The 9,600-nt window shown below is 27.3% G+C and overlaps 1 long non-coding RNA gene across 1 annotated transcript; it reads left to right on the top strand.

The window, feature by feature from the left end:
* The first annotated feature begins 351 nt into the window (after positions 1–351).
* Positions 352–1,058, top strand: LOC142232316 (uncharacterized). The gene is made up of 3 exons (XR_012721093.1): positions 352–459; positions 518–622; positions 727–1,058. It is a non-coding gene; the product is annotated as an uncharacterized LOC142232316 (long non-coding RNA).
* The last annotated feature ends 8,542 nt before the right edge of the window (positions 1,059–9,600 follow it).

Genomic DNA, 9,600 nt, shown 5'->3' with positions numbered 1-9,600 from the left:
ACAATTTGGTTGTAAATCGGTTCTGATAATGAAAATTCTACATTTAGAATTATATATTAGGTGTGTCAACCTATTTTCTTTAATGGAATCATCTTTTAATGCTTACTATCATTTGTCAATCATTTCAATAGAATTTCGTTTGTGATACAAGACAAATGGTTGAAGCAACAAAATCTATATATTTTGAAGCATTTGTTTCGAATTCTGTTGGCGCAACCAACTTTAAATAAATTTCGTAACTGCCATCTAGCAATCAGCACTGACATACAGTATTCACAACCGAATCCTATTTGAAATATTTTTAAATGTCACTTCAATTATTGTTAATTATTTGGTGCTCAAAGAAGATATATATATTTTTTTTCAATTAAACGTCACGATTTTTAAACCGCTACAAAGTGGCATCCACATTGATGTTCAAAGCATTCTTTTCATGATGACCGGCTGTAATTAAAGGACGTAAGTAAAAGATATGTCACGATATAGGAGTGGATCATTTATGATGGGTATATTATAGGGCATAAATAATCATACGTACCACACCCCAATCGGATTTAATGATATATCTCCAGGATGCTTTGTGTACTTGGAACCTCACAGAGATGTCGTTGTGAATAAAGTGGTAGGTTCTGAATTGTTTTTATAAACATGAGTGTACCAAAATCTAACTAATCTTATGTGATTTATTTTTAAACAATAATCCAATATGTCAACGTTGTACAACAGACCCAAGTGGATACAAAGGGCCAAGGGCCAGATTCGGGCGAACGCTCAAAAGTTATTTATTTTTCATAATGCCTAACACACTATCGGGACGAACTCAGCAATAACAAGAAGTTCATCACTTGTGGTTTCAAAATTGGCTTGCTTGTCCAAACGTGTCTGTATTTAGGTACAGACCAAAATAACTTATAGCGACCAAAAATAACTTATATGCACAAACTAGTAATACGGGTCCATTTTTATGCATTTTAATATTTAAAAAAAGTCGACTTTCAACTGAAGGTCATAATGGGATGTGTATTAAATTTTGTGTGCCCAACCGCTAAAACATTTTAAGGACATTAATTGTTATCATACATTGTATTTAGCTATACATCTTTAATACAAATATTTAAATGTATTTAAACCAAATAAAAAAAAAAATTTAAATGAAATTAATTTTTTTTTTTGGGGTTGGGTGACATAACCAAATGAAGGGAACAACGACAAATGCCATCGTCTGATACAACAAACTCCATATATAGTATTAGTTGGAGTTCCCATAATTCTATTGAGTCGACCGAATTTGTCGGGTGACACAACTGCCAACTGATAGTTGGTGCAACTGCCAAAAGGAGGTTGGCAATAAATTCGGTTATCACAACCAATCTGTATTCTCTGTGCATACTTATAAAATAGTAAGAAAATGGTTGCCGCAGCATAGTTCTCAAATGCTGAAAAGGCCCCGATTTCAATGCCATTGAGAATTTATGGTGCTTGAGTTCAGCACAATTAGTCAGATATTCCAAAAGAAATAATAAAAAAACTTAGTAGAAGTATGTTAAGACGAGTTAAAAACATAATTAGAAATAAAGAACTATGGAGTATTTAACCCAAGACATTGCATTTTAATGTATATATACACATTGGTGAACTTCTCTCTTATCACTGAGTGCTGTCCGATTCCATGTTAAGCTCAATGACAAGGGACCTCCTTTTTATAGCCGAATCCGAACGGCGTTCTAAATTGCACTGAAACCACTTAGAGAAGCTTGGAAACCCTCAGAAATGTCACCAGCATTACTGAGGTGGGATAACCCATCGCTGAAAAACTTTTTGGTGTTCGGTCGAAGCAGGAATCGAACCCACGATCTTGTGTATGCAAGGCGGGCATGCTAACCATTGCACCACGGTGGCTCCCTTGTTTTCCTGGAAACTACAAAATTTTGTTTAACAAGTGAAAAAAAAAAATAATTACGTCTAAAAAATTTTCTTTAATTTGTCGAAAAATGTTTACTTGTTTTTGTGATATCGGCGTGATGTCAGCGTTTGTAATACAGTTTAGTTAAAATTTTGTAAAAAATAATCAAAATTTTCTATAATTATTTAACCAAAATTTTTCCTCCTGGTGGGTTTACTGTTTTTTCAGTGTGGATTCAGACTTACTTTTATTTTATTTTAATAAATGCATTAGTATAGGTACATATATAATTTATCTGAATGTACAGTTTTGTTTATCAGTATAAATAAAATATAAATGAAATAAATTTCGATTTTGCTCCCCACCGTATGTACGCCTGATTTAAAATATTTTTATTTTACACTCATTTTCAATGGGATTTTACTCCAATTGACTTGATATTTTGCACAAGACAATAGAAAATAGATTTCACATTCTATTTAAGTGCGTCGAATTTGATCTAATTCGGTTCAGATTTAGATAAATCCTCTATATATTTGGTCTTCCGTTTTTTAGGCAAATATGAACAAAATACCCATATAGAAAAATTCTGTAATTATTTCATATCCTACACAGACTTTCCAAGGGATTTGAGATTTAGATAAGGCTACACAGAAAAAATTTTAACGAAAATTGTTCCAATTAAAGTCTTAATTGCGTTTTAAAAAATATTCAATTAAAAATTTAATTGATTCAACAAAAATTTGTAATTGAAACAAAAATCAATCGCAAAAATTAATAGTATCAATTAAATATTTAAGTGGATCAATTAATTTTTTAATTGACTTTAATTTTTTTAATTGATACTATCATTTCTGTGATTGAAGACATTTCAATTAAAAAATGAATTGGATCAATAAATTTCGTGATTGAATCAGAAAAAAAATTTTATCTGTACGACTTGTGTAATTGTCGCCCGTTTTGGCCAAATAATATCCCACAATTGACCACCTATCTAGACGAGATGTAGCCAATATCCTTGTAAAAAATTTCGGTCTATATAGTGGTGAAGGGTATAATATAGTCGGCCCGCCCTACCTTCTTAGACTTTGCTTACTAGTTTTGTTTAGCTTTAACTCTAACAATCAATTAAAATTATTAAACAGATCTTATTTATCGAGTTTATATTCTCTTTTTACGATATATTAATAGTGCTATTCGCGTAGAAAATATGTTAGTCTAAAAATCCAAATTGATATGATTTAGCTCTTTCTTATATATTTTCCGATCATAACCATAGTTGGATTTTTATTTATATTTGAGTAAAAATCTAATGAACTAATGAAAAGCACGTCTATATAAAAAACTATTTATTTCCCAACCAAATTTTCAATAATATTTTTTATTAATTTAAATTGAAATTTTTAGAAAATTTTAACTAAACAGTATTTCAAACGCTGGCATCACGACGATGTCATTAAAATAAGTAAATATTTTTCTATATTTTCAAGAAAATTTATTAGACATAATTAAGTTTTTTCACTTGTTAAAGAAAAATTTGTAGTTTCAAGGAAAAACTGGAGTTCAAAATTGCAAGAATGTCTTTAGTGACATACGAAGTTTATGATGAACACATTTGTAGTAAAATTTGCAAATTTAAAGAAATACTTAACTATTTTGTGGAAGACACGAATTTAGTTAATCTTTATGATTCATTTGTGTATATATTTTTCCTCGGTTTTAGTTAATTTACGTTAGTTAAGTACTCAAAAAATTATTAGAGTAAAGGATACTTTCTCCAAACATAATAATTCTATGAGTGTTGTTATTTAATTAAAAATTTATTTGGGACAATAGGTATTTTATTTAAAAACGCGAAAACTTTCAATAATTTTCTTAAGTAAATTCATATTTTATTTTGACTATAAATTTATATGTATCAGTAAATTTTTTAATGGATTACAATTTCAAGTTTAATCAACTTTTTAATTTGAAATATTTTGGTGCTATTTTTTCGGTGTGTATATAATTTAATTATTTTAAGTTAAGTTTATTGCATACTAATTTAACTAAATACATGTTTTCTATTAAATTGGTTTAGACTAATTTACTTTAATTTGGATTTACTATAAATTTTATCGATAAGAACAATTTAACTTAAAAGAGTTTGAATTACTCGATGGCATTTAATATTTAATTAATTGCATATTTTATTAAAAATTATTTATTATTCGTGTGGAACTTTCATTATAATGTACATACTATTGATAAAATTAGAACGTTGTGCAATCCTTCAATCAAATTCGGAAGACTAAGTCAGTTAAAACAATTATTGATTTTTTTTTTAATTTTTAATAAGCAAAAACAAGTAACTAAAGTGGAAAGTCGAACCGGGGCGACTATATCATACCCTTAACTAAATTTGTCAAAATTTTATTTATATAGAAATTTCTGTCAAAATTTTATTTCTATAGAAATTTTTGTCAAAATTTTATTTATATAGAAATTTCTGTCAAAATTTTATATCTATAGAAAATTTTGTCGAAATTTTATTTCTATAGAAAATTTTGTCGAAATTTTATTTCTATAGAAAATTTTGTCAAAATTTTATTTCTATAGAAAAGTTTGTCCAAATTGTATTTTATAGAAAATTTTGTCAAAATTTTATTTCTTTAGAAAATTTTGTCAAAATTTTATTTCTATAGAAAAGTTTGTCAAAATTGTATTTCTATAGAAAAATTTGTCAAAATTGTATTTCTATACAATATTTTCTCAACATTTTGTTTCTGCAGAATACATTGTCAAAATTTTATTTCTATAGAAAATTCTGTCAAAATTTTATTTCTCAGAAAATTTTGTCAAAATTTTATTTCTATAGAAATTTTTGTCGAAAATTTATTTCTATAAAAAAAATTTGTCAAAATTGTATTTGTATAGAATATTTTGTCAAAATTTTATTTCTATGGAAAATGTTTGCAAAATTTTATTTCTATAGAAAATTTTTGCAAAATTTGATTTCTATAGAAATTTTTGTCAACATTGTATTTCTATACAATATTTTGTCAACATTTTGTTTTTGCAGAATATTTTGTCAAAATTTTATTTCTATAGAAAATTTTGTCGAAATTTTATTTCTATAAAAATTTTGTCAATAATTTATTTTTATAGAGCATTTTGTCAAAATTTTATTTCTATAGAAAAATTTGTCCAAATTTTATTTCTATACAAAATTGTGTAAAAATTTTATTTCTATAGAAAATTCTGTCAAAATTTTATTTCTATAGATAATTTTGTCGAAATTTTATTTCTGTAAAAAATTTTGTTAATAATTTATTTCTATAGAAAATTTTATTTCTATAGAAAAATTTGTCAAAATTGTTTTTCTATACAATATTTTGTCAATAATTTATTTCTATAGAAAATTTTGTCAAAATTTTATTTCTATAGAAAAGTTTGTCAAAATTGTATTTCTATACAATATTTTGCTAATAATTTATTTCTATAGAAAATTTTGTCAAAATTTTATTTCTATAGAACATTTTGTTAAAATTTTATTTCTATAGGAGATTTTGTCAAAATTTTGTTTCTATAGAAAAGTTGGCCAAAATATCATTTCTATAGAAAATTTTGTCAAAATTTTATTTCCTTAGAAAATTGTATTTCTATAGAAAATTTTGTCAACATTTTATTTCTATAGAAAATTTTCTCAAAATTTTATTTCTATAGGATATTTTGACAAAATTTTATTTCTATAGAATTTTGTCAAAATTTTATTTCTATAGGATATTTTGACAAAATTTTATTTCTATAGAATTTTGTCAAAATTTTATTTCTATAGAAAATTTTTGCAAAATTTGATTTCTATAGAAAATCTTTGCAAAATTTTATTTCTATAGAAATTTTTGCAAACTTTTATTTCTATAGAAAATATTGTCAAAATTTTATTTCCATAGAAAATTTGTCAAAATTGTGTTTCTATAGAATATTTTGTCAAAATTTTATTCCTATAGAAAATTTTCTCAAAATTTTATTTCGATAGAAAATTTTGTCAAAATTGTATTTCTATAGAATATTTTGTCAAAATTGTATTTCTATAGAAAATCTTTGCAAAATTTTATTTCTATAGAAATTTTGCAAACTTTTATTTCTATCGAAAATTTTGTCAAAATTTTATTTCTATAGAAAATTTGTCAAAATTGTACTTCTATAGAATATTTTGTCAAAATTTTATTCCTATAGAAAATTTTCTCAAAATTTTATTTCGATAGAAAATTTTGTCAAAATTGTATTTCTATAGAATATTTTGTCAAAATTGTATTGCTATAGAAAATTTTTGCAAAATTTTATTTCTATAGAAAATTTTTGCAAAATTTTATTTCTTTAGAAAATGTTTGCAAAATTTTATTTCTTTAGAAAATTTTTGCAAAATTTTATTTCTATAGAAAATTTTTGCAAAATTGTATTTCTATAGAAAATTTTTGTCAAAATTTTATTTCTATTGAAAATTTTTGCAAAATTTTATTTCTTTAGAAAATTTTTGTAAAATTTTATTTCTTTAGAAAATTGTGCAAAATTTTATTTCTATAGAAAATGTTGTCAACATTTTATTTTTATAAAAATTTTTTTCAAATTTTTATTTCTACAGAAAATTTGTCAAAATTGTATTTCTATACAATATTTTGTCAAAATTTTATTCCTATAGAAAATTTTCTCAAAATTTTATTTCTATAGAAAAGTTTGTCAACATTTCATTCGTATACAAAATTTTGCTAAAATTTTATCAAAATTTTATTTCGATAGAAAATTTTGCCGAAATTTAATTTCTATAAAAAATTTAGTCAAAAATTTATTTCTATAGAAAATTTTGTCAACATTTTATTTCTATAAAAAAGCCTTTTCGCGCTTTTGCCTGCTTTTTTTAAACACATTTCTTAAAAATAATAAGAATGAACTGGGAAACCTGAAGTATGAGAAACTATTTTCAAACAGAGCAAGAAATGTGAAGCCTACATTGCACTTAAGCCATTTTAATTTTATTTTAGTTCATGCACAGAAAATTTTTATATATTTACATAGAAGAAAATTCTGCCAACTTGGCTTTAATAATTCGCAAAAATTATTTAATATTAATGACATCGTCTTTAAATTCGTTGACTTTTTGTAGCTTGACAAAAAGAAAAACATAAATTGATTTTTGTATCCTAGTATAAAGTTTGAAAAACGTTAAGTCAAAGGTGAATTACGTCTTAAATGTATCTGTAGTATAATTCCTCGTTTCATTGACTCGGAATCTTTGGTTTAAAGGTTTTCACATTTTATTTTTCCTCACCAAGGACCAGAGTTTATGAGGCAATCTCGCATAATGCCCTTGCCTATCTGAAAATTTTATTTATTTTATTTGATTTTGTTTTTAAATCTATCATTTTGAAACATAATCAAGGATGTGTTGAATGTAAACCCAGTTGAATTTATGTTATAAATAATACTTTCTTTCAAATAGAAATGGTGCTAGCTAGGACGAAGCAATGTGGTCTCAGACCAATATTTCAATACATGTCTAATATGACTCTTAATATTTCTTATTTATATATTTTTCCATCATTTTTAAATCTAGATAATCCATTAAATCCATTAATCCTAATTTATTTATATATTTGTATCAGTTAGACCCTTTTGCATTTTAAGTGATGAAATACAAATTACGTATACGCAACGGTTAACATTATGAACACCAATTATTGATTGAAGAAACAATTGACGCCATTCGAAAAATTAAGTGTCTGTAGCTACAATTGTGTGCTAATGTAAATACGTATGTATGTGCGTGTGTATGTGAAGTGCCAACAAATCCATCAATGTATGCATGGTCGTATTCGAGTGTAAAACACTTTGTCCTTTGACATCAAGGACATCCATTACTAAAACAACAATAACAACAACAACAGCCACAACGCATATTAACAACATTCGATTGCAATGGCAATGATACAACTTTTGCTTTCGAAAATGCCTACTAGCTAAGCATTGACAACCAGTACCGTTACGTGCAACAAGACATCTATTATTTACGACAAGAACAACAATAACAACAATGACTTCAAAAACACGAGAACAAACGAAGACCAAAATCAATAATGACAAAATACAATCTAAATGATAGACGAAATGAGGTATAAAGAGAAATCAGCAACAACAGCAGCGCCAGCAGCAGCTGCTGCTGCTTCTGCTCTAAAATTGTTTCATCATACAACAACAAAACGAAACCTAAAAACAAACTGCAAAAGGAAATACGTAGTATGTATGCATACCAAATGGAAAATACAATATGGCGTAAAAGATTTGATGAACAAAACGTCATAGAACCTAAATATGTACATAAAACGTAGGTGCTACAGATAACGTAAGAATATCAGGTGGGCAGCATAACTGTTAATAATACAGAAAAAACACATTATTAGCACTCAGAACAGACTTCCGGCACAAAATGAATATTAAAGGAAAAAAAGTAAATAGCAAAACAAGTCCGAATATTAAACAACGGACATCGGGTACCACGATAGCCCACACAACAACGAAACAAAAGAAAAAGAACATAAACACACCCGAGAGAGTGGTTTTAATCGAGAGCATCAAATTGATTTGAGAGCGCATGTATAGAATATAAAGAAATGGATGGGAAAACAAAACGAAACGATCGTTAAAGGTATTTTGACATTTCTTTTTAAGGCGTCGTTGTTGCCCATCGAAAAACCAAAACAAACCCTCGAATAGAGCAACAATGCAACAAACACTCAATGTAAACCCTGAGAATAACAGAACCAAACAAATCACACTCTCTCTATAGCATGGCAAATAATTGTAACAGCTAATGTTCTCTCATGAATGGTAATGCATTTACCATGTGTCCGTGTGAATGTAACCATAGCATGCCATGCATGGGTTCGGCTTAACATGACGACGCTATGTTAGCCACATTGCTAAGACTTAAGAGTAAATGCTAAATCTGTTTGCTCTTTGCTTTTGCTACTCTGCTACTCTTTGGGGTCGCTGCTCTTTTTTGTCTTTTTCTACCTTCCGCTCTCTTACCCCGGCAAAGCAAAAGTCGTTTGCGTTTTAAAATACGAAAATACGACGCCAGCTGTCGTGGCCATATTGGAATTCTTTTGATAATTTTTTCGTTTTGATATGAAAGAGAGCTGAAAAAGCAAAATAATTTCATGTTTTTCAAATGTAATTTTCAGCATCTTTCCATGGAGTTTCCTTTGATTTCTTACACACAAACGAAAGCTCAAAATCTGGACTTTCTTTTGATGGCAAAAAATTCGAAAATATCTTTTGATTTCGCTGTGAAATAAGCCTTTGAAAAATGTTTGTAAATGAATTGAAAAATTTTTATCGCCGCTTTGTAAAGTGAAATTTCTTTGCTTTGTATGAAGAATGTGTGTGTGCGTCGTCGTTGTTGTTTTTTTTGCACATTATCGCATGTTCTACGAACTTTCGTATCAAACGGCGACCATCATCATCATCATCGGCACAGACCAGAAACCTCCGCCATAGCAAAGCCAACAATTAGTTTTTAGAGTCTTTATCATGCCCGTTGCTGTCTTGGTTAGAGAAGAGTGGGGGCGGTGAAGAGTCATGTTTTTCGCTTTGCCTCGATTTCTCATTCTTTGGTTGACTGGCTGGCTGGCTGATGATGATGATGGTACGAATTTTGG

The sequence above is a fragment of the Haematobia irritans genome, chromosome 3, assembly GCF_050003625.1.
Source record: "Haematobia irritans isolate KBUSLIRL chromosome 3, ASM5000362v1, whole genome shotgun sequence".
NCBI lineage: Eukaryota > Metazoa > Arthropoda > Insecta > Diptera > Muscidae > Haematobia > Haematobia irritans.
The sequence above is the reverse complement of the archived record's forward strand: the minus strand, read 5'-3'. Positions and strand labels throughout refer to the sequence as shown.